General features: G+C 38.6%; 1 long non-coding RNA gene and 2 pseudogenes across 1 annotated transcript; all 3 read left to right on the top strand.

Moving 5' to 3' along the window:
- Nucleotides 1-1,006: 1,006 nt before the first annotated feature.
- Nucleotides 1,007-13,636, top strand: LOC121395482 (annotated as a pseudogene).
- Nucleotides 13,637-18,943: 5,307 nt separating this feature from the next.
- LOC121395579 lies at nucleotides 18,944-21,315 on the top strand. The gene is made up of 3 exons (XR_005962568.1): nucleotides 18,944-19,309; nucleotides 20,786-20,869; nucleotides 21,282-21,315. It is a non-coding gene; the product is annotated as an uncharacterized LOC121395579 (long non-coding RNA).
- Nucleotides 21,316-22,877: 1,562 nt separating this feature from the next.
- LOC121395481 lies at nucleotides 22,878-26,680 on the top strand (annotated as a pseudogene).
- The last annotated feature ends 410 nt before the right edge of the window (nucleotides 26,681-27,090 follow it).

Below are 27,090 nucleotides of genomic sequence, written 5' to 3'. Positions count from 1 at the left end.
AGAAATAGCTAGAATGGCAGAGGTCCCTTAAATCACTTCAATGGGACTTGGCTTTTACTATTGAGTGTTGTTCTTAGATCTTCCAGGCAGCTGTTATCTTGTGTTAGTGAGCCGCTATCTGGTTACCTTCCCATTGTTCTGTTGTTAGGCTGCTGGGGGGGGGGGTGATATCACTCCAACTTGCAGTACAGCAGTAAAGAGTGATTGAAGTTTATCAGAGCACAAGTCACATGACTTGGGGTAGCTGGGAAATTGACAATATGTCTAGCCCCATGTCCGATTTCAAAATTAAATATAAAAAAATCAGTTTGCTCTTTTGAGAAATAAATTTAAGTGCAGAATTCTGCTGGAGCAGCACTATTAACTGATGTGTTTTGAAAAAAAGCAGGTTTTTCCGCTTTAAATAAGAAACCATTCGAGGTATAAAAAAAAAACTAAAATTCATGACATCTATATACAAAGGTAAAGATTCTTACAGTGTTATAGTGGTTTTTAAAGGTATTACTAAATGCAATTGTCAATGAAAGCAGCTTATATTGTCTACATTGCTTGTTCTGAATGTAAGTAGCACAATAGCAGCTGATGAACAAACGTGGAGGAAACTGATGTTGTGCTACATTGTTTCACCAGTCACAACCAGGGAAAAGAAAGGCAAAATAATAACTCATTCTGCTTTCCAGTGCAAATACAGATAGAAATGTATGAATGCTGCTTCCATTGCGCAATAAAAATGTTTTGGGGTAAGATTCCCTTTAAGCAGCTAAACTGGAGCAGAATAAGCAGCACAGCAAAAGTAGTCCCTTAGCAACGAACCGCTATGGTAACATGGCACAATGGCAAAGCTACTTGTACCCGGATCTTTTTTCTTGGCGGAGGTACAGCTATTATACAATTCTTATCTCCTGACACGCATGCTCACTCCTTCCCTGCGCTCTGCCGCATAGCCAAGCGCCCCGGTTCGCTGCCGAACTCCATCTCCCACAATGCTTTTCTTCGTCATTTGGCGCTTGCGCAGTACTTGGGTTGTTGTCAAGCGGTGGTTATGGAGATGGGAGAGAAGGAGCGGTGGAACGGGGGTCGGTTCTGTGTATCGCCTCTGGGACTCGGCCGCTGATATTTTGTGCAGCGATTAAAACTCAGGCCTTGCGACAGAAAGTCCGTCAGGCCTTAGGAGCGGTGAAGTTTGTTTTGTGCTGTGAATAATTCTGCTTGAACCGGGGGGATTATTGCGTGACCTGAAGGAGTTCCCGGCATTCGCCGCTTCCTGTCTCGTAGCGTCAAGGGCTTTAGAGTCCGGGTAAGTGATTTGGGCTGAGGGCGCGCACAGTTGCCTTTATGTCGGTTCCAGCAGGTTCCATGGGGCTGTGGGGCGTTACCTGCTGCTGCTGCTGCCCATCACTTTTCATGCCTTAATACATAGCGAACAGTTCCCTTTGCCGGAACACTGGGCTCCTCCACTTCCACACAGGCCATTGATAGGGGAACTAGCGGTACATGAACATTTCATAGAAGCTTCATCATCACACAAATAAGATGTTATTTTAATATCAATTAAAAATTCGAAACCATTTCTGAAATATTCGAATTCCTTTTGTCTCCTCCTCTCAGCATCTGCCTCTTCATTGTTTCTTCATGCAGGAGTTGTGAGTGTGAGTGTGAAGGACATCTCAATCCAACATCTCTTATAGGAGGCTCCTTTGTCTAGAACATGTGTTACAGCTCACACTATTTGTTTGAAGTGGAATTAGTGATTTGAATCAATTCTAACACATCTGATCACAAAGGGACCCCCCATATAAGATCTATTGGATGTAACTGTCAGTGATTATCTGACACCCAACTGCTGCATGAAGAGAGAATGAAGAGAAACAGATGCTGAGAGAGGGATAGTGAGGATAAACTTTATTTCAGAAACGATATAGAATTTTTAATTGATTGTATTTACCAAGTTTCAGTACGATGAAGCTTATATTAATAATTAATTTATATTCATTTTCGCGATAGTTCCCCTTTAAGATCTTCATTGTCTTTATTTGTACGTGACAATGTTAAGATTGGAGAAACGTCTTCATTTTGATAAAACCTGAATACCCCTGCCTATATATATATATATATATATATATATATATATATATATATATATATAATATATATTATATATATATATATATATATTAGGAATGCACCAAATCCACTATTTGGGATTCGTCACAAACTAAGTTTTTTTCCTTGGAAATGAAAAGTCACGTGATATCCCTACCCGCCCCTAATTTACATATGCAAATTTGGTTCGGCTAGGCCCAAGGATTTTGGGGAATCCAAATCCTGCTGAAAAGGCTGAATGACAAACCGCATCCTGGATTCGGTGCATCCCTAATATATATATACAATACTCGTAAGCCATCAATGTCCTGTAAACTTTGACTTTATAAAGTGAGCTGTGTGATGTCATCAGTGTCGGACTGGCCCCGCGGGAAACCGGGAAAAAACCCCGTGGGCCCCGACCCTCATGGGCCCTGCCGGGCCAGACCCCTCTTCTGATATAGGAATTCTAAAAAAAAAAAAAAAGTTTTCTTTCGGCGCAGCGCATGTGCCTGCTGTTCGCGCATGCGCGCTGTGTGCGCATTCATGCGTGTGGCCCGATCGGCACCTCACAGTAGGGGGGCCAGAGGGGGCCCTGGACAGAGGTCCCGGTGGCCCCAGGGCCCCCCAGTCCGACCCTGGATGTCATCAGTCATGCTTAGTGAAGTCATTTGCATCAAGTGACTCTCCATAACTTGTTTATTAAGAAATAATTCTGCCTTCAGCCTCATACTTTTGTAAAGTGGTGGAATTATTCTGTGACTTCCAGTACCCTAATTGTGTTTAGTAGGGATGCACCGAATCCGGATTTGGTCAGGATTGGGCCTTTTTAAGCAGGATTCGGATTCGGTCGAAATCCTTGTGCATGGCCCAACCAAATCCTAATTTGCATATGTAAATTAGATGTGGGAAGGGAAATCACGTGAATTTTTGTCACAAAACAAGGAAGTAAAAAAACATTTCCCCCACCTTTTCCTTACCCTCCCTAATTTGAATATGCAGATTCGGTTCAGTATTCGGCCGAATCTTTCATGAAGGATTCAGGGATTCGGCCGAATCCCAAAAAGTGGATTCGGTGCATCCCTAGTGTTTAGTGATGTCACCCCTAATAAAATAGGATCAGTACAGTTTTCTGCTGATAGGAGCACCGGCTCGGGGTGTCAGGTAAGCAAATATAACCACTTGGTCGATGCCTAACTTGTTGCACCCCCAAGGTAAAATGACTTTACTTCTCCTTGAAGTAGTGACTGTCTATGCCTGTCATCTTTCAGCAGCCCTACAATATAGCTAATAGTTTAACTCCTAGTGACTTAAGTAGTTTAATCCATAGGACAATTTCATTTGCTTTGATTCGTCGGTTACATTTTCATTTATACACAGACAGCGGCCCTGTAGTAAGTGGTAAATACCAGTGTACCATCTCCATTGCACATTTTAATACATATCTGGTTTGGCGCATCAGTATAAAGTACATTCGTTTCTATATCTGGCACTGCTACTGCATTTACCCACCTCTGCCTTTAAGCACTAGCATGACAGGTGCTTATATGATGGGAATGGCAGGCAATTTTAGACATTTTGGGACAACCTTCTAAACTAATAAAGTTGTATCGCCAAACTGCAATAAAACAGAAGAGATTTAGGTCTAATACCCCAACAAAGATTATGATAGACTAGTGGTACAGTACCCTCTGTTTTTTGCTGACCAGTGAAAGCCGATTAAGATAAGAAAAGATATGGAGCCGTTAAGGTCATGTTTGAGGGCAGTGATATTAATGAGCCCATTATATGGCTACTGCTCTACTGAGGTAACACAGTAAACCATAGGCATATAGTACATTTCTAGATTTATCTGTTTTCAAGCTTTAGCTGAGATGGTTTAAATGCTGTGCTTTGAGTGACATGTGATTGTTTTACCTATAGACCTGCATAATGCCCCACAAGCTTGGATTTGTTGTTGTAAGTTCATCTGGGCATGAAGATGGATTTAGTGCCCAAAGAGTTGATGGTCCATGCTCCCACTGTCAGTGGCTGGAGATCTCCAAGGTACAGTCATGTCGTTTTGCAGTAACTCTTTTCTGTATCCTATCTTTAGTAGGGATGCGCTGAATCCAGGATTTGGTTCGGTTTTCGGCCCGGATATTTCCTTTTTCACCAGGATTCGCCCAAATCCTCGTGCCTGGATGAACCAAATCCTTAAAGGAGACATGCGATATATGAAACCCCTCTAATTTTGTAGGCAATAATGTATACTATATGGGTAAGGATGCACCGAATCCAGGATTCGGTTCGGGATTCGTCCAGGATTTGCCTTTTTCAGCAGGATTCGGATTCTGCTGAATCCTTCTGCCCCGGCCGAACTGAATCCGGACCTTAATTTGCTGCAAATTAGGAGTGGGGAGGGAAATCACGTGACTTTTTGTCACAAAACAAGGAAGTAAATTCTTTCCACCCTTAATTTGCATATGCAAATTAGGGTTCGGTTCGGTATTCGGCCGATTCTTTCACAATAGGGACTTTGGTGCATCCCTATATATGGGGCTGGTTTTTACTTTTAGTTGTAAATTAATATTGTCTTCAAAATTAGCCCCTTTATTTGAAATCCCCATAGATGTTCTCCTTTTTCAAATAAAGGGTGGGTGTGTCTGTGTCCTAAAGGTCCCTGCCAGAGGCACAGTAAAAGTAGGAGTGGGATAACCAATCACAGCCCTGCAGTCACACAAGCAAAGGCATGCTTCAGTTCCCTATCAGGTCAGCCTAGCTGCTGATTGGTTCCTATCCTACAGTGCAGTGTACAGAGTGCCACAAGCTCCCCTGCACAGCCTGGGAAAGGAGGCAGCAGGAAGTAGAACAGATGGGCAGGACTAGGAGGGTTATTGCAGAATTTTTCAATAAAGTAACCAAAAACACAACTTTTTAAAGAACATTCCTTCTATATCTAAAAGAGTTTAATACACTGGTACATTCTTGTTTTTTTACATAATATGTTTCCTTTAAAATCATGTGACTTTTCGTCACAAAACAAGGAAGTAAAAACATTTTTAAGTGAACTCGCCGATCCTGATTTTTATATGCAAATTAGGATTTGGTTCTGTATTCAGCCGAATCTATCACAAAGGATTCAGGGGGTTTGGCCGAATCCCAAAGTAGTAGATTCAGTGCATCCCTAATTTTTAGCTTCCAGAAAAACACTTATTTCCCTCTACCCTTAGCATATCTGTAAGTGCTCTTCAGCACCTTGTTTTACTTGCTTATTCTGTATAAGTATCTGGAAAAACATTCCTTGCAGCGCCATTCATAGTTTAGTTGCAATCAGTTCAAATGAATGCAAATTTATAAATGATTATAGTCCTGACTTCTGCTCACACACATATATCTGTTTGCATATTGTACAGTGTGGCTGAAACTGAGGCAAACATCCCATTGTACTAGGGTACATTGAAAATCTACTTATAGTTGCTTAGGCAGCATCAATCTGAAAACAGAATTACGTATGGATTAACCTCATCTGATACAGAGTGTCATCAAAATGTATTAATTCTGTTGTGAGATGATTCCATTGGTTAACTGGATGACCTTGCACCCCCCCCCCCAAATACACATGATCAGATCTGTCTAGATGTCTCCTATTTCTTCTAATAAATGGTTATGCCCTTCATATAGCTGCTTCAAGGCCATATGTATCTATATATATTTCAAGAGGACTAACTGCAAGTAAAATCTGTGGTTAGCCACATCACCCAAGGAGATTTAAAGGGAATGTCAACCAAAACAATTATTTTGCATACTAAAAGAAAACATAATTCTAAGCAACTTTGCAATATACATTCTTGACATTTTTTCTATGGTTTTTAAGTTCTTTGTATATGTATTGCTACTGAAAGCAGTGTTTGTCCCTTTCTATTCTCTGCCCTGATGGCTCAGACTGTTGATACAATGTAAGACAATCGGAAAGTTGCTTAGAATCATGTTTTCTTTTATTAGGCAAATATTTATTTTGGGTTGACTTGTCCTTTAACTATATAGCTGTGACTTGAATAGTTGGATTGGCAGCTGATGGTGCTCATGGGGGTATTGGTTCTCTCTTTACTCTGTCACAGCAGGCACCTATCTTATCGAGCAGATATTAATGTGATTCTGTAAATCGCATTAAAGGGGTTGTTGACCTTTAAGTTAACTCATGGTATGATGTAGAGATTGATATTCTGAGACAATTTGCAATTGGTTTTCATTTTCTATTAGTTGTTGTTTTTCAGTCATTTAGCTTTTTGTTCGGCAGCTTCCACATTGTAATTTCAGCAAACTGGTTGCTAGGGTCCAAATAACCCTAGCAACCATGCATTGATTTGAATAGGAGACAGGCATATGAAAAGGAGAGGGCCTGAATTGAGAACATTTCTTTTTAGATAACATCAGTTACCCCATTTGAAAACTGGAAAGAGACAGAAGAAAAAGGCAAATAATTCAAAAACTATAAAAAAAAAATAAACTGTGAAGACCAATTAAAAAGTTGCTTAGAATTAGCCATTCTATACCATACTGAAAATAAATTTAAAGGTGAACGACCCCTTTAGTAAAGCATAATGGGAAACTGTGGTTTAATAAGAGTACAGCAGACCATGTGACTAAGGGTGCCTAGTAAGGACCTGCATTTGTCCAGCACTGTCCTTGCTGCCTGCACTTGTGCCAACCATCTGCATAATGAGGGCTCTGGCGAGTAACATTGACATGGCCAGGTTCATACTGTCTGCTATTGTTCCATACAGGGTTCCTCCTTTTTCTGCTTGCTTTGCCTACTCTTCTGTTTTGTAGCATTTAATGTGTCCTGACTATTGGTACTGGAAGGGTTGATAATCCAATCGCAGTATTTTCTACAGTGGCAGAAAAACAATGATAATACTTAATGCAATTCCTGTCACTCTTAGCTTGGATATGAATGGCATCTGTCACTGTGCACATGGGTGGATTTCAACTTAAAGGGGTTGTTCACCTTTGAGTTAACTTTTAGTATGATGTAGAGAGTGATATTCAGAGACAATTTGCAATTGGTTTTCATTTTTTATTATTGGTGGTTTTTGAGTTATTTAGCTTTTTATTTTGCAATTTTTGCCATCTGGTTGTTAGGGTCCAAATTACCCTAGCAACCATGCACTGATTTGAATAAGAGACTGGAATAGAAGAGGCCTCAATAGAAAGAGGAGTAATAAAAAGTAGCAATAACAATACATTTGTAGCCTTACAGGGCATTTGTTTTTTTTGATGGGGTCAGTGACCCCCATTTGAAAACTAAATAGAGTCAGAAGAAGAAGGCAAATAATAAAAGAGATAAAAGATGCCTAGAATTAGCCATTCTATAACTTGCTAAAAGTTAGCTTAAAGGGGTGGTTCACCTTTTAGTAAACTTTTAGTATGTAATAGAATGACCAATTCTAAGCAACTTTTCCATTGGGTTTCATTCTTTATTTTTTATACTTTCATAATTATTTGCCTTTTTCTCCTTCTCTTTCCAGCTTTCAAATGGGCGCCGCTGACCCCATCTATAAAGCAAATTTCTCATATTTTCTAGTAAGGGTCCCCTCAGGGCTGGAACTAGGGGTAGGTAGAGTAGGCACGTGCCTAGAGCGCAAAGCTGGGAGGGCGCCAGGCACGTACCTCCTCTGTTGACTAAGTCCGTTTCCCTTACTTGCCCGACTCTATGCCTTTTTCGCGCTTTGTGCGCACGCGAGCGTAGATTCGCACATGCGCGCGCACACTACAAGGTGCCGAGCCTGCCTAGGGCGTCTGCCCAGCGTGGCCCGGCACTGGGTCCTCTCCTATTAACATTCCCCTTTCTTATTCAAATAAATGCATGGTTGCTACAGAAATTTGGATCCTAGTTACCAGATTATTTATAAGAATGAGAATGATGGAGAATGAAGAGCTGCTAAGTAAAAAGCTAAATAACTCAAAAACTACAAATAATAAAAAATGAAAACCAAATTGCAAATTGTCTCTGAATATCACTCTCTACATCATACTAAAAGTTAAGCTCAAAGGTGAACAACCCCTTTAAGTTGAAATCCACCCATGTGCACAGTGACAGATGCCATTCATATCCAAGCTAAGAGTGACAGGAATTGCATTAAGTATTATCATTGTTTTTCTGCCACTGTAGAAAATGCTTCCTCTGGTGTTCGCCTCATTCCATCTTTAAAGGAGAACTAAACCCCCCTTTAGCCAAAAGTCCCCACTGGCCCCCCTCCCTGCCTACCCTCTGCACAGTCTTACCCCCGAATTGTGTCCCCTCTAGAAATACTGACCGCACATGCAGAGTCTTCGGGTCTTCTTCCCTTCAGCAATTTCCGTTACTGTCGGCGCATGCACAGTTGTCGAGAACCGGAAGATTGCTCCATTTGCGCATGCGCCACTATGGCACTGACATTATGAATAGTGCAGAAGAGCCAAAGATGTTGCCCGTGAGCTCCGCTGCTCTGACTCTGTATGTGCTGTCAGTATTTCTAGAGGGGACACAATTCGGGTAAGACTGTGTAAGGGGCAGGCAGGGAGGGGGGGCCAGCGAACGGGGGCCAGTGGGGACTTTTGGCTAAAGGGGGGTTGAGTTCTCCTTATCTCTTGTTTTCATTGCTTATCAATAAACAGATCTTCCATGCAGCAATGTGATAAATGTTTATGAGGAACAAGGTGAAGCAGAGCACACCTCTAATATCTTCACAGAGAACGCTGGTGCACAGGGTAGAGGTACGGCAACCCCCAATATAGTAGAATAAGAAAAACTCTGGCACTCAAGGCAAGGTGAAATGCAGGGTTTTCTCTTGCTTTTATTTCTTGTGCAGACGTGGCAACGTTTCGGGGTGACCCCCTTCAAGCATACATACTGACCAATAGTGCAAACAATATAAAGAGTGACCAAATTAAATTAATTAGCATACACAATTACCAACATTCAGTTTGAAAGGCAAAGCTCTCGACGCTTATAGCATGTGACAAAGTTGTTTTTTAAAAAAAACTTTAAAAAACATCACAGCAATATTACATTAAAAACATGTTGTTTAAAACAGCAAAAATTCTGTGAAAAAAGTCCACTCTTTATATTGTTTGCACTATGGTCAGTATGTATGCTTGATAAAGGGGGTCACCCCGAAACGTTGCACGTAATTCTGGAGAAAAATACTTCACAGGGGACAGTTCTCCAGCTTCTCCTCAAAAAAATATTGAAACTCAGAAACACCTATTTTCCTTCCTTTCACCCTCCCCTAATGAATGTTGATACATAAATGTGAACACTTTGGGGCATATGTATAAAGGTGAAAAAACATCAGCCATCACACACTTTAATGCCATCCATACTCAGTGTAAAATCACATGTATTTATCAATCTATGTAATGAGTTATATGAATGTATAGCAGAGGATAGAATTCTAATGTGAAACAAGTTATTATTTTGCAGACGAAAAAAAAAGCTTAGCAGTGCAGCTTTCATATAATCTTCTTACACTGCTTTTAGTAGCGGTATAGGGATCCGTTATCACAAAACCCATTATCCAGATTGCTCCTAATTACGAAAAAAGGCTGTCTCCCCATAGACTCCATTTTATCCAAATAATCCAAGTTTTTTAAAAATGATTTCCTTTTTCTCTGTAATAATAATACAGTACCTTGTACTTGATCCAAACGAAGATCCTTATTGGAAGCAAAATCAACCTATTGGGTTTATTTCAATGTTTACAATGATTTTATAGTAGACTTAAGGTATAAAGTTCCAAATTACGGAAAGATCTGTTATCCAGAAAACCCGCATATCCTTAGTATTCTGGATAATAGGTCCCATACCTATACCAATAATTCTTTTCCCCCCTGGAATTTGTCTGTTTATGACAGGTGTGTTGAGAGGTAAAATGAATGGCATCATTTTCAGCGCTAGTGTTTTTATTTTGTGTTCTATTTTACACACTGATATAAAAGTACCTCTTAGACATCTTATGCTCAAATTCTGATGAATTATTCATTACAGTGATGCTCATGTCACCCTATAGCTGTAGTAGAATAACAATGGATACACTGGGTGCTGTGGGGATTGCAAAGTTCTTAACCTCCTGGTCTTGCCTCAGGTTGAACCTGAATTAATTATTTCCTCCATTCACTAAAGTTGGTTCTATAAAAATGAATATCATCTGATCCTTACAGCAGAAAGGCCAGATGTAATTGTGAATATTGGTTGCAGGGCAGTTATCAAATGGAGTGGTATTACTTAACAGATTATGTTTAATTAATTACCTGGTATGTTAGATTTGCATGCACTTGATTGCAGGTTGAACCGAAACATGTATTAGTGCAAGTAACTTTGTGACTAACATGTAAATGTATAACAATTTTGCACCTGTGTAAATGACCTCCATTCTCTTTAACTGTGTGTGTGTATGTACCCTACACATAGCATATGACTAACTCTAAATTTCCACCCCTTTTCTTTGCAGGCAGTTTCTAGCAAAAACACAGACAAAAAGTCTCCAAAGAAGTTGGAAAATGATGAAAAGGGTCTGATGGAATCTGATGAACAGGAATTCATAAACAAAACCGACAACACAGCGTCTAATGAAAGCAATGCTGGAAACGTTAATACATGTCCTTCTGCATCCCCCTTTTCTGATTTGAATGAGGTTTCACGTAATGGCTTAACAGATGACCGTCGAGGATGGAGTAGGGTTTAGTCACAAAACGTCCTCTGAGCCCTCTAAAGTAAGAGAGGTTTATCTGAATGGCAGTCCATTTGTAGATGAAGACAGCAATCAACCGATGCCTCTGGGGCTCTTTTTTGAAAAAATGCAGATCTAATGCAGGTGAGTTTCCTTGATGTCTATCAAACATAATTTTATCATCCATCTAATATATATAATATTGCAATTAGCACACTTGTGTAGTTATCTGTGGAGGTTCTGAGCATTATCAAATGTCCTATGAACCACCAAGCTAATTGACAGGGTCATACATGTGCAGTTCTACATAAACACACAGGACTGACACACTTGATAAACGCACACACTTGCACATCTTATCCAGAAGAAGCTCACCTGCAAATATGGCAGTAGTGCTGATGCTTTAAAGGGGTCGTTCACCTTTGAGTTAACTTTTAGCATGATGTAGAGAGTGATATTCTGAGACAATTTGCAATTGGTTTTCATGTTTTAATTATTTGTGGGTTTTTCTTTGGAGTTATTTAGCAGCTCTCCTGTTGCAATTTCAGCAATCTGGTTGCAACCATGCATTGATTTGTATAAGAGACTGGAATATGAATAGAGGTCTGAACAGAAAGATGAGGAATAAAAAGTAGCAATAGCAATAAATGTGTAGATGGGATGGGGTCAATGTCCCCACATTTGAAAGCTGGAAAGAGTCAGAGAAAAAGGCAAATAATTAAAAAACTATCAGAAATAAATAATAAAGACAAATTGTGTTGTCCAATTGTCCATCCTATAGCATACTCAAAAGTTAGCTTCAAGGTGAACAACAAGATAATCATGGCACTGGCAAAAAGAAACCAGAAGATAGTAATAAGAAGTATATAGGGACAGAAGTGAGACTATGGGGAAGTAGCAGAATGTATAAATGGAAGAAAAGCAAAATGATTAAAACAAAAGGAGGCTGCAGAAAGCCTGGGGATTAGAGAATCACAAGGTTGAACCACAGGAAGAGGTAAGAGGTATAGAAATATGGGGAAAATGTATAAAATAGCATGAAGGAAAGGATATCTGGGATGAAAAATGATGTAAGAGAAGCACATAATAGAAATGCTGGAATTGCAAATGGATAGTGGAGTGTAGGAAAATTGGTCGGGTACTACACCCAGACCTTTAGAACTCTCAGTAGCAGGGTGCACGGTGCAAAGTTGTCCACCTTCGCAACTGGCTTGAATAAGTGATACTGCCACTAAAAATGTTCTACATTAATAGTTACCTATAGGTCACGTTGATCATTTTTTGCTGATAGTCAAGTTAATTGTCAGCTTGAAGTCTTCTAAAGCCTGACTGTTTTGGCAACTGACTGTCCCTTCTTAAAGGACATGTCAACCCTTAAAACAAGATTTATTCAGTAAAAAGCCTAATTGAATTAGTCACATACCTAGCATTCCAGTCCTTTTTACGTTAACAACAAAGGAGCTTTGTTGATTTTAAGTGTCCTGCAGGTTTCCCTCCACGATCTGCCACTCTCCCCCCTTCCTTAAGAATCAGCGCTCTTGCTTGGCATTCTGAACATGCGCAGTTCCTCATTCACAATCTAGCACATGCGCAGTTGCAGGGGAATCCAGCGTCGGAAAAAAACTTTGTGCCGCGGAGCAACACTGAGCTCTGATGAGACGCCTATCCATGCTATCCACACAATCTCGCAATAGCATTGGTGGTTGCTATGGCAAAACTTTAGAATTGTCAGCGGTTAACTCTGTATCCCCTCAAGCTCCTTGCTCATATTTTCTGCTGCTGACTGCAGGGAGCTTGGAAGAGAGCCAAAGTCTTTAATGACTTCACTGCTTCAGAGGGATAAATTGATCACTGGATCTTGCAGAAGGATAAAACATCCTATTGGTGTAGAACAGAAAGCATGCGCATAGGCAATAAATCAAGGAAGTGAATAGCATGGACCAAAATGGCGCGCGGGGTAAAAGCTTAGACTATGGATGGATAGAACGCAGAACGCGATGGTGCAGGGGAACAGGAGCAGAATTTCGTGCGCTCACAATGCGGTTTCGTGGGTTGGGACTGAGGTAACCGTTTGCATTCATACAAAAAGTATAAAAATGGTTGACATGTCCTTTAACCTGTCAGTTTTCTAATGCTAAACGGGACTCCTACTGCCAACAATATAGCAGCCCCTCATAGAAGAACAGGGTATATGGATTTATTAATTATTTATCTATTCAGGCTCTCCTGTTCATATTCAGTCTCTTATTCAAATCAATGCATGTTGCTAAGGTTATTTGGACCCTAGCATAACCCTAGCAACAGGAAAGCTGCTGAATAAAAGCTAAATAACTCCCAAAAACCACAAATAATAAAAAATCAAAACCAAATTTTCTCAGAATATCACTCTCTATATCCATACTAAAGTAGCATGCAGTCCTAGCGGCTTCTGTAAATTGTGTTCTATGATGGCAAGTGAGGTTGGGTTGGCACAGAAGGCCAAAAAAAAGCTACAAGATGAGCCTGGCCAAAAATGGACTTGAAAGATACACTGCATGACTGGATCCATTTTTGCCATGTCCTGTGAAGTTTTAAAATTCGTACAGATGCCAAGGGCACTTTTGGATTCCATATCCATTTTTAAATGCAATAATATTTTCCTAATCTTATATTATTTTTGCCAGTAGTCACTCATTTCTTTTCACATCTCATGCACATTCATAATTGATTAAAAAGTTTGGAGGTTTCTGTTAGGACCAGCCACATGCTGTGCCTTGTTGTGCTTCGAAGATGAGCAGAAGAGAGTTCAGAAACCTGCATTTAGAGCAAAGGAAGAGGAGAAGATGATGGATGATGACTATGCTGCACGGCTTGTGAGTTAATGAATGAAAATATTTACAAAAGGTAATGGGTTTTGGTTTACATATATTTTGTTGGGCAGCTGGCACTGCAGCACTTCTTATTCATGTGTAAATGGGAAAGGTGTTTCCTATAGCTGCCACTGGGTGTGGTTGGGATCAACCCTGAACACACCCTGAACATGAGTGGGAAAGTGCACAGGAGTCCCAGGGAGGCACTTTGACGCGACTTGATCCACCTAAGTGGACCCTGCATCTGGCCACATCGAGTGTTTTATTTTCACTAGGTTCACCAAACAAAGATTGTGTAACAAAACGAACTGTGCTTCCTTGAGTACACTCCCCATACAGCTATTTAATTTGGCTAGTACACATTGGCTGTCTAGGATGGACTACACAAAGCAACTAAATCTCGACAACAGAGAGGTCAGTGGGCCTTTGCACCTGCATGCGGGAACCCTTCGAAAGCCATCCATTATTTGCACCATAAGATGAATCCAAGAAAACGACTCACTTCTAAAAAGAAAAGTAATACATGAGCAGGCCCTTATTTTCTATAGTATATATATATATATATAGAGAGTATCTCTAAGTATAGCTAAGTATGTGAGTATATTATATATATGCCTATATATCTATATAATAAAGTATATATACATATATATATTAGCCTACTATAACCAAATATATAATACGTATGATCATTATATTATATATATATTATTTTTTTTTTTTTTTTTGATTGCACCTATATTTAATTTGAGAAGGACAGGGAAACAGGTGCGACCTATTCTTGTTCAACCTACCTTGAGGCTTTGAGCTGAATTTAAATTGATGCTACTATACTCTGGGACGCAGGGCCAGATGGCCGAACCCCCGAATCCTTCAAGCAAGCTTTGGCCGATACCGGATCCGAATCCTAATTTGCATCTACAAATCGGGATGGGTAAGGGGAAACATTTTTACTTCCCTTTGGTTTTGTGACAAAAGTCACACGATTTCCTTCCCATTCCCTAATTTGCAATAACGAAATTTAGATTCGGTTCGGCCTGGCAGAAGGATATCGGCTGAATCCAAATCCTGCTGAAAAAGGCCGAACCCTAGATTCGTGCATCCCTAATGTTTCATAGTAGACAGAAATTAATAATTTTTTATAATAAATATTTAAATATTTGAATAATTTAAAAAAAAAAAAAAAAACAATTAATAATTGAACAGGGTCGGCCTGGGAACAACGGAGAAAAAAAACGCCGACGGACCCCGGTTCTTGTCCGGCCCCGTCGTCCCCAGACGGCTCTCGGGATCATCCAGCAAAAAAAAAACAGCATGTTAAAAAACCTGCTCATGTGCATAAAAAGAAACAGTCCAACCCTGTATTAAATAACCATTCAGCTGACACTGGGTTAAAATAAGGTTGTAGTTATGGTAGTGTGGCAAAATACATAAAAGGAAAACCTTGGTCATGTGCATTTAAATGAAAAGAAGGTGCATTTAAAGAAAAGCATAGTATGGAAAATAAAATTTAGACTTTTGTTTGCTAAATACATAACATGAATTTATTAACATGATTAAAATCTAAGGCCAAAAAGCTCTTTGCACTGATATCCAGTTGTGTCAAGATGCGCTATGCTGCCCCAGTTCAATAAAATACATTTAAACACTAAAAAAAAGCACAGGACTGTTTTGCAATTTCATGGTACAAGACAACACTGCGTTCCCTATACTCATTATATATAATAATGGGGCAGTCTTTGTAATATATTAATTGTACCATTTCTTATACAAATAATACACAATAATATACATGTTGTAATGGTATCATTCCCTATATTGAGAATGGCTACTGAATAAACAGGCTCTCATCATGGCAACAAAACCCACTGCACTTTATTCTTCAACTTAATTGAATTTAACTGAACTCAGCAACCATGATTTAACTTGCTGTTATAACTGCCCTGCCTGGGCTGCATGCGTGATGTCACAATGCTCTGAATCTCACAGCTGTTCAAACAAACAGTTGTCATTATGATGTCATAATGGACAAAGTCAAGGTGTACAGCTGCAGCCCAGAGATTTCTCATTCTTGATCAGGAGACTGAGGTGAGTAGATCTCTGTATATTTTGGGAGAAAACTTTATTAAAAATAACCGTTTTTACTGGTACAGTTTGAGCTTTGAGACCACTAGGGTATCATGAATATGGTAGAATTTTAATTCATTGACTAAAATGGAGTCTGGTGGGTGATAGCCTTCCTGTATTATGGAGCTTTCTCAAAAACAGGTTTCTTGGTAATGGATCCCATAAGCTGTAAATGTATATCATACGCCACACAACTCACACACACATATATACATACCAGTATATATATATATATATATATCACAGTCCAGTGAGTATCCTCACTTCCAAGGCAAAACTCTATTACGGCCTATTTAGCCGTGGTGCATGGTTAAAATGTATATAACCTTCAATTCAAGAAAACCGCACTCCCATGTAAAAATTCTCAATCATTTATTCCGTTGTACCATTATCCAACGTCCTTGTTAGGACCTTTCTCAAGGATGATACAAAAATACATTGACCAATCTTTAATAGTCTAACACATTCAAATTCTCCAATGGTGCTTGTTATCCAAACCTGTTAATGAAGTGATTTAACCCTTGTGACCATCTTCATATGTAACAAACAGGGGAAAGTTGTGCTCACCACTAGTTTTAAAATCATTAGGCGGGGGTGCAATGAGGGTGTGACCACAAAAAACATATAGACAAATACAAGAGTCCTCTGCACTCAACCCATTATCAATATATTTAAGACAGCGACATTTTGTGCATACTGCTACTGAAAAATGCCTTACCCTTTAAACAAAACAGGGATTGTTTGTCCATATATTGCAATATATTTAAGCTGGCCAACTACGTCAAAGTCATCCCATATCTGGCCAGTCCTATGCTAAATTTTCATCTGATTCATTAAGAATTCTATGGTTTAATTATACATTTTATAACAAATTTATAACCCCTCCAACTATAGTCAGGTGATCCCACTGGTGTCTAATAAAAGGGCAGCCAAGTTTGGGAGTTTTTACTTTGAAAGCAGCTAGTAAGTTGCAGGAAAAACGTATTCGTCCCTTTTATAAAATGTATAATTAAACCATAGAATTCTAATGAATCAGATGAAAATTTAGCATAGGACTGGCCAGATATGGGATGACTTTGACGTAGTTGGCCAGCTTAAATATATTGCAATATATGGACAAACAAATCCCTGTCTTTGTTTAAAGGGTAAGCATTTTTCAGTAGCAGTATGCACAAAATGGTCGCTGTCTTAAATATATTGATAATGGGTTGAGTGCAGAGGGAATCTTGTATTTGTCTATATCTTCATATATGTGACATAAAAATATTTTTTACCCAGATATAGTGATGGGCGAATTTGCGCCGTTTAGCTTCGCCGAAAAATGTGCGAATTTCGTGCGAAACTGCGAAAAATTTGCGAAACTGCGCCGGCGTCTCGTCCCGTTTTTGACGCCGGCGTCCGTTTTTTCGGAAATTTTTTGACGCCGCCGAATTTTTGCTGCGAATTTTCGGCGGGCGTTTCGCAAATTTATTCGCTGCCGGGCGAATCACGCAAATTCGCCGCGAATTCGCGCCTGGCGAATAATTCGCCCATCACTACCCAGATAGTGTTATCATCATGAACACTCATCGCATATACATCATAAATACCATAAATATCATAAATTAGTGTATAAAAACGTGTAAAAAAATTTACAAAACATTTTGTGATATCAAACAGTGTATAATTTTGTGTACTTGTAAAATTCATTTTGTCCACAAGATGTCACCGGTGTGTTTCATAAGCTCGTGTTACAGTGCTCAATTAAATCCATATGTTACTAAAGTGTCCTAAAAGGAAAAGAGAAACAAAGTTGTAGCTAAATTGTATCCATAATTTATACAACATTTCCTTTCACTGTAAAAGCCACAGAATAAATAGAAAGTTTGTAAAGGAACTTACCAAACTCTATTTATCCATTTAGATCAACTCTACAACTTACAACTTGATCTGCCCATTCATACCTTTTGGTGAGACGCAATTGAGTTCATAAATCCAAAAGGCTTCCCTTTTCAAAAGCGCTTTTCCTACATCACCACCTCCTGGATGCATTTGTATGTGCTCTATCGGCATGTATCTAAAGGAGGAGGCACTATGTTTGGCCTCCGCCCAATGCTTGGCCACCGGCTGTTGGGCTTTGTCCTGTTCAGGTCGTCTTTATTCTTATTTTTGACTCTCTCTGGGTTCTAACGCTGCCCTAATACTCGCTCGATGCCTATCCTTTCCTTTAGCTGCCTCACCGTCTTGCCACAGTACAATAAACCACAAGGGGCATTTGATTATATATACCACTAGTGTGGAGGTGGGGGCTGTTTGGGCCTCATATATATATATATATATATGTATATATATATATATATCGGGATATTACATAGAACAAAGTATTGGGATTACTAAACTGTTTCTTTACTAAATGGTTTTCTTTTTTTCTCTCCACAGAAGAATATTTTATCGTATCAAAACAACAACAAAAAATCTAACATCTAACAAAAAAACAACTAACATCAAAATGTGGAAAACTATTTTCAAATGTTTTTGTTTTCGCAAGGTAAGGACGTTGTTTTTTCTACTATAACATGACATAATTCATTTAGTGAATAACTTCATGGGGGAGAAACTTGTCCTCAAACTCTGTTACTGGATTATCTCTGAACATTGTTCTGTTTGTGACAGTTGCTAATACTATAACTAGTGATGAGCGAATTTGCGCCGTTTCGCTTCGCCGGAAAATTTGCGAAACGGCGAAAAATTGGCGAAACGGCACCGGCGTCTTTTTGACGCCGGCGTCCGTTTTTTCCCGACGCTGCGAAATTTTTTTTTTGACGCCGGCGAATTTTTGCGGGCGTTTTGCATTTTTCAATTATTCACTGGCGGCGAATAGCGCAAATTCGCCTCAAATTCGTGCCTGGCAAATAAATTCGCCCATCACTACTAATAACATGATGATGAGATAGAGACAGACTGACTGCTCCTCAATATATCTGTATTGTGCTACAGTCACTAGTGCTGTTTCCATTCATTTTTGTTATATGATTGGCTTTAGTATAGGGGATACAATACGTTCTACTTGTGTTTGCACCAACTATGTCATTTACGGGGATGGGCGAATTTTTTCGCCTTGTTTCGCCACGGAAATTACGCCCATAGACTTGCATGGTGGGAAAAAAACAAATGACGCCCATAGACTTTAATGGGAGTCGTGATATTTCGCCGGCGGCAAATTTTTGGCGAAACTAAACGGGTCAAATTCGCCCATCCCTAGTCATTTAATACCAAATCAGTCACTACAGATTACTGACCCAATAATCAAATCCTTATTACCATATTTAGATTGCTGATAACTCCCAATATCTTGTGATTTGAATTCAGCTTCACCAAATCCAAAAACTGAAATTGTATTTAATATGTGCTTTTATTACAATCAAATACATTTATGTGTTTTCTATTAACTAAGGGAAGTTGGATTTATATCATTTATATAATTATAGTTTTCCTATTTGCTCATTTCTTTTTTGTAATAATTCTTTTTTGTCTTCTTAGAAAAGAAAAGTTAATCATCCAACCAAAGAATCTGTTGTGGTAAGTGATGAAGAATTGGACAACATTAAAAGAAGTGACACAATTTTCCTATTAGTACTATCAAAACCAGATTATTTCCTTGCCTATAGATTTATACCTTGATGAAGCTGCACCATCAATTCTTACTGGTCCAAAAGAAAAACACTGGGTAAACTGGATTTAGCCCATTTATTCACAATTGGCAACATTTCCCAATTATTTCTCATCTGAATAATAATGTCCATGACTTGATAAACATGGGCACCTTCCTTACTTTTAATGTCATTTAATAGTGACATTCAGCTACAGAATAATCCATTACCATTTCCATAGATGGCACATTTCATAACGGCATGGACTTTATTGTTAAAACCGTTTTCTTTGTTGATGAAAACTCATTCTCTCCTGTCAAAAGGAAAACACATTGATTTTATATTATTATCAAAATAAATCCCTATACTGACCGTGCATTTATTTAGACATTATTATTATATCATATTTACTCATATTAGTTATATCTAATTAAAAGCATATTTTTCCAAAACAAGCCACACTCCTTTAGTCATAACTAAGCATATATGATAGGCCTTTAATTGCATAAAGTAACACCACCATTTTTTCGCTCAACTGTTTTTATATGTGGTGCTTACTATTATTAGTATCATTACCAAAGTTCATTTTTCTGATTAGATTCCTGGGTCTGCCCCCTCCCCAGCCAAGTTCCAAGCCTTTTCTAGTGGGCCCAGCTCCAAAAGTTTAACCACATTTTGACATGAGAGCTGTTAGCTCAGTGCTCCCCATTGGAACATCACAATATTCCTAGAGGAGAACACTGATCTAACAGTCTCATATCATTGCTCTTAACCAGGATAACCTGGTGATACTCTGCAGGAAAGCAGAAAAGAAGTGGTATAAAGCCATGGGGCTGACCTCGGCATAGTTGATTGGGCAAAATGGTTGCTATTAATGGAAACAGAAGAATTTACCATTTAATATGAGGTTTTTTGAACAGCTAACTATAACTAATGAACTCCAAATATGTGATATAAATAAGACTTGCATCTATGTTTGGATCATTAATACTTTGGGGGTTATTTACTAAATTCCGAATGCAATACCCCAAAGTTTACAGAGTTTTCAGGAGAAAATTTCAGAAAAATCTTAAAATTAGTGAAAATCTGACTTTTTACCGCAAAGCAAATTTTCGGGTAAATGTAAAAATAATTAAGCATAAAAAAACCTGAGCGGACTTTGATAAATAACCCCCTTATACCCTTGCCCCCCAACACATACCAGAGATGTGTGGCTCTAATCTACTTTCCTCTCTTAATTATGTACAACCTGTTGGCAATGCCACTTGTCAAGTAAGTTGTACAGAAACATAAAATTGATTGATTTTATGAAGTTGAGTGAATTTGCTTTACACAAAGAACCTGCTAGATATTGAACTATAGCATTATAAGAAGTTCATCAACTAACTAACTTTATTCCTTTTAGGAATTAAAACCAGAGGAAGAACTGGAGCCGGCCACAACCATCTGCCAGGTGGCTCCAGAAACCCCTGATATTGACATCTGTCAGGTAAGAAAAAATGATATGGTTGTAATATAAAAAATATTTTAAAGGAATATTAAACCCATATTCACTCTGGGGAGCAAATTTGTTAGGCACCACCAACTTTGGCACTGGTGAGCAGGCCCGGACTAGCAATCTGTGGGTTCTGGCAAATGCCAGAGGGGCTGCTATAAGTTACCATAGCAAGTCAGTATTTAGTGGCTGGTGGGGGCTGTTTGGGCCTCTGTGTAACTGAAATGCCAGGGCTTATTTTAATTCTCAGTCCGGATCTGCTGGTGAGCCTGTCCCACCTCCCATTCTGAATTGCCTGCAAGTGGCAATTTGCTTATGGCCTCATATAGAGGGGTTGGGTGTTGCAGTTCTTCTTTATTCAAGTGGGTTCAGTTCACATATCTACAATTCTATCTCCTCTAAACAGGAGACAACGCAGAAATCAGGCAATGACACCTGCCCAGCCTGAACTCGAAACCAGCAAGAGAGTGCTGAAGTAAGCGAGGAAAACCAGCAAGAGAGTGCTGAAGTTAACCAGGAAAACCAGCAAGAGAGTGCTGAAATAAACGAGGAAAACCAGCAAAGAGAGTGCTGAAGTAAACCAGGAAACCAGCAGAGAGTGCTGAAGTAAACCAGGAAAACCAGCAAGAGAGTGCTGAAGTAAACAAGGAAAACCAGCAAGAGAGTGCTGAAGTAAACAAGGAAAACCCAGCAAGAGAGTGCTGAAATAAACCAAGGAAAACCAGCAAGAGAGGACTGAAGTAAACAAGGAAAACCAGCAAGAGAACGCTGAAACAAACGAGGAAGTCATCGATGAGGTATGAGCAGAAAGATCTAATTAAACCTTTATATTAATTTATTAATGATATCTCCCGAAACACATATGGACTTGTGCCTTGTGAATCGGATAAAAGCAATATTTTCACACCAAGACTTGTAGGATAAAAATCCCACATTCAAAATAAAAACACAGGGCATGTATTACACAATGCATTAACATTATCTCACCCCTACGGGGTAGGGTCCTCCATCCTTTTGTCTCCTTGTCACTGAGCATTTCATTTGTATTGTAATTATATTTTATATTTATGTGAATTGTATTTCTAATAATGCACTTACTGTCACTTATTATTGCAGTGACCACTTGTTTGTTACTACTAATTTATTGTTTTGCTGTACAGTGCTTTGCCCTCAAGGAGTGGTATACAAATAAAAATATACATACATACATACATCTCATATATAAGGTTTGTTTCAGAATATGTATTTATTCATTAAGCTGAATTGATACAATTATGTTTTTTAAAAAAGGACACAGCCAAACATAACAATCATTCATCCTGCACCACAACTCTGCTTTCTTTACTTACTTATGGACATGAAGTTTGGGTGTTGCAGTTCTTTTTTAAAATCAAGGGTTCAGATCAGTCATCTAAAAATACATTTTCTTTGTCCTAAATAGGAGATAGCAGAGGAATCAGGCACCAACACCTGCCAGCCTGAAATCTCCAAAATCTCTGAGGAGCAAGTGGGCGACAACAACAACCAGGTAAGTCGTAAAGCCTTTAAAAGGGTTTGAGCAGAATTATTTAATTAAAACTTTTCATTAGTTTATATTTAAATGGTCTGGTCTTCTGTATAATGAGCTGCTGCTCAGAGACTGATGTAGCTGCTTGTAATTTGAATTTAGACATGTCTAAATGGCTTCTCAAACCAATCACCAGTTAACTGAGAAGTCTTCTATTTTTAAAAGAAAAACAAAGCTCTTCTCAAAGCTAAGTATAGTTCAGCACGAACCCTGATTAATGAAATGATCTCGAAAAAATTCGAGACCAGAAAAATGTGCAGTTTTCTTTTTTTCAAAATTTTTCTCAAGTTTTTACTGAAAGCTACCCTTGAAAACTCAATTTTTTTGGGAAAAACACAACTCGATCTTTAATAATGTACCCCCATAATGTCCATTGAAGCACCTGCACTCCAGGGTTCAGTTTGTCTAACAAAAAAGTTCTCTCTTTGAACCAAGATGTACCAGTAAATATAAACCATAGTATACTTTATATGTGTGAGCCTAGCTATGTTACTGAACATATTGACAACCCCTCTCCAGTAAATAACCTTTCCTTTTCCTTCAAATTATAATTTTAGCAGCTCCCCAAAAATAGTTGATCTAAAAAAATGTTTTTTGTCTTCCCCAGGCATATCAAACATCTACTTGCAACTAAATACCCGGTAAGCAGCTGTAGAACTGTATTTTGGAACCACTAAGTGACGCAAAAGCTCTACTTTAATGGTTTGACTTAAATATTCCAGTCCTCAGCCTTCTCCCCTAATACACTAGTTCCCAGTTCCCCCTACACCCCCTGTGCTTCTTTCATGTTGGAAAGGTTATTTGTCCAACTGCCTTAAATTCAGTTTGTATTTATCATGTTTTTTTATACAATGCTATTTTTTTAGAAGCCACGGAGTTATGTACAAGTCCTGGAGCCCATCGGAGAGGACAGCTACGGTGTCATTTATAATGTAAGATATTTCAGTTAGTAGGTAATTTTTGTCATATTTTGGGTGATTCTGTAAATACAGCCAATTAGTTGTACCCTCTAGATTTTGTCCCTTCTTTGTTTTCTTGTGCTTCTGAAGCTGCCAATAAACCTTCCCATATCCACACAATATATGCGTTTGCTTTTCCATAATGTTCCAAACAGTAATGATCACAGAGATTCTTTTGCTTCTTTTGTTGTAGGGATGGCACCGTAAAGAACAAAAGGAGGTGGCAGTTACCATCATGAAAGATGAAGAGGTAATGTGTCTTGATACGATTACTATAATTAAATACTAATAAGCTTTTTTGTAACACCTACATTATATTTGTAGTAGTAGGGTAAGTTGCTAAGCTAATAACTATGTAACTGTAAAAATAAGTGAATACCATTTGAGAAATGTATGGGATTAAAGAAATAAAAGAACTGAGAGTGTTAATCATATTATGCAATTCTCGTGTAGGGATATTACAATGTTGACGTTTTTTTAGAACTACAAGTTAGGTCGGGGTATTTGAAATAGTCATTTTATTGTATTGACTTTACTTTTTTTTTTTTTTAAACTAGAAGCAGAAAGAAGTCCTCAATGAACTGAAGGTTCTAGAAACCATTCTGGCCATGGAAACATCATTGGCTATTACGGGGCATATTTCCAACCTGCCTCTGTAAAAATGCCAGAATATGAGGGACTGTGGATTTCAATGGAGCGTTACAGTGGGACATCAGTAAAACAGCTCTTTAACAGCAACATATCCCACTCCTTGAAAGAGGGCTGGATTGCTTACACCTGCAAGGAGGTATTAAAGGTATGTCTCAAGTGAAACTCCTTGGTACTGTTCTGGATAAATCTAATTCATTAAACGGCAAGAAAAATATTTATATTTTCACTTTTCCTTTATTCAGGGCCTGTGCCACCTTGATAAGCACAAGGTGATTCATCATGACTTAAGGCCAAACAAACATTATGATAACATCTGATGCAGAAGTGAAGATCAGTAAGTGATACCAAAAACCTGAACAAACGGATATTTATTTCTATCTTCATGGTGGGTTGTATTATAAATGAAAATTAAAATTCCTGCTTTTGTTATACAATTTCAGGTGATGTCAGCTATGCCACCATTGGTGAAAGAAGTAATAGTACTGCAGGTGCTCTTCCATACATGGCACCAGAAGTACTGGCCAACACTAACTATAAGGTCATAGAATACACCTCTAAGGTATTGTGATGTCTTCTCTCTCGTTTTATATATAATGTATGAACTTATACAAGGTGCACTGTGTGATCTTTTTAACTCACTTCACATACCCCTCTCATAACAGTGAATACAAAGCTGTAATATGGTTTCTGTGATATGAGAGGGGGAATCTGAAGTGAAGGAGAGAACTGCAGGGCACAGGAATGTTAGAAACCAACTCCACTTGACTCTTTATGGGATTTTCCAACTCTGTGTGACACACTCAGCCTGGGGTGTTTGGGGTCATTTTTTAAAGATCGCATCACTTCAATACTTGGAATTAAAATTTTACATCCTCTGATTTTACATTTTACATTTGGTCCCACCAATATATCATGCTGAATGAATTTTCCTGATTTTCCAACACATAATATGGGGGTTTTACTATATTTTCTTACAAAATAGAATTATTGTGAGGTTGCAGATGCATACATAAAAGAATCTGAATGATCTGTAATTGTTTTTTCATGTGACCTGTGTATATTCTTTTCTAATAGTTGCCTTTTCTTCCATATTTCAATATGTAGGCTGATGTATGGTCACTGGGAATCTCCGCCCTTGAAATGGCAGAAGGATACTACCGTAAGTAAACCCCAGTGTGTGTGCTATAGTGCATAAAGAACTGTTTGTAAAAAGGTTAGAGGACATTTAGGTGTCACGCTTTAACACGGGATATTATTAAATATTGAAAACTATTGGGCTGGTTAGTAAGGGGCTGATTTACTAAAATTTGAATTTGCCAGTTCCAATACCGTTATTTTGTCAGTATGCTGGCAATCAAGTAACAAATATACAATTAAGTTAATTAGATTTTTCAAGATTTGTTGTTTTTCAAGTAATGTTGTGATTGTCAATCATATTCTCATCTGTATTTTCTTCCAACCTAGCATTCAGCAGATTTCCCAGCCATGCACGCATCAAAAGAATAATGCATGGTCCCGCTCCAGTATTGCTATGGGACTCATGGTGAGTGATTTCCACTGAAACAGGAAAAGAGGGTGTGGTGGAGAGGGTGGGGGAATGAAAAGGAAATGAGGAGAATGTAGGGATATTGATAATGTGGTAAAGGGGTGTACAAATGTGAGAGTCAAGGAAACATTTGGGGAAATAGGCAAGGGAGAAGTTATGGCAAGGGGGACATTGGGGTGAAGTAAGGATAGGGAAGAGATAAATGGGAAAGAAGTAAGGGGGAAGATAAAGTGTTATATGTGTAAATGCTCAGGTGCAGGAGCTCATGCTTAGCTTAAGATCTTGGGGTTATTATCTGGCAGCCAATACAAGCCAGGCCAAGATGTTGGCAAAACCAGAGACATCATATATGGTAGAAGGTAAATGTACTCTAATAATTTAGGGTTAGTAAGTAAGCAAAATAGACCCCCCTAATCAAGCAGATCAGTTGAACCATTAGAAGGGAAGGATCTCACTGTCTATTACCTTCTTGAACAGCTTTTGTCTTGTTATGCTTTGTCTGTGTTGTTAATTAGGCACAGAGTAACATGATCAAGATCACAATGTTTAACAAAAGGACTTTCCATAAAATAGAAGCTTATGGGTTATATAGGGCACATGGCTGTGCTGGTTCTATTTCCAGTCTTTTAAATGCATGAGCTCTGGAATTTAGTTATTATACAACATGAACAATTATAATTTTGCATCTGTTTCTTTTTTCCAGGAGTGACAACTTCCATGATTTTATAAAGAAATGCCTCCAGAAAAATCCGGATTGGAGGCCATCTGCAGAGCAGCTACTGTCACACCCCTTCGTTTGTAACATCTGGAATGAAAGGGGTGTGAAAAGTAATATCAAGTGGCACCTGCAGAGAGGTAAGGGAACTGTTGATTCTCATTATAGTTCACTTGATGTATAGACCATATCCATCTACTGCTCTTATTCATACAATATTCTCTGGCTTTCATAAATATACTATAATTCTGTAACTAAAGCCTATAAAGCCCATAATAAAGGGTGAGATTGTATTAGGGCAGAGGTCACTGAACTAGGCCAAATCTATGAGAGAGATAAATATGATGAGATGGGAGAAAATGTTATTAGTTGTAGTAGTTATAGTTACCTTTAAATAGCAGCAAAGGGAATGAGATATAAATAATAGTAAACAAATGTTTAAAAAAATAAATTTCAGAATTATACACATACCGTCTCCATGGCTAACACTGAGCAATCTCTCCTTAGAAATGAAGCACTGAAGTAAGAAAACATCATGGCAGCCATCGGGGGGAGGGACGGGGGCACATGTACAAGGGCCTATGTCATCTTTGGGCCCCGCAGAAAAACTTGGTCCCGATGGCAGCTAGAAGATTGACAACAGCGATTCACAAGATTTACATCAATATTATATTTTAAATAATAAACATATTAAAAATACATTGGCCCCTATTGTATGTTTTTTAATTGGGAAACATTGTTAATAACCTCCAAGCCCACTCATATCCATCTTCCTTT

This window comes from Xenopus laevis, chromosome 7L, assembly GCF_017654675.1.
Source record: "Xenopus laevis strain J_2021 chromosome 7L, Xenopus_laevis_v10.1, whole genome shotgun sequence".
Classification (NCBI taxonomy): domain Eukaryota; kingdom Metazoa; phylum Chordata; class Amphibia; order Anura; family Pipidae; genus Xenopus; species Xenopus laevis.
Note: the sequence above shows the minus strand (reverse complement) of the source record. Positions and strands in the feature narration are given on the sequence as shown.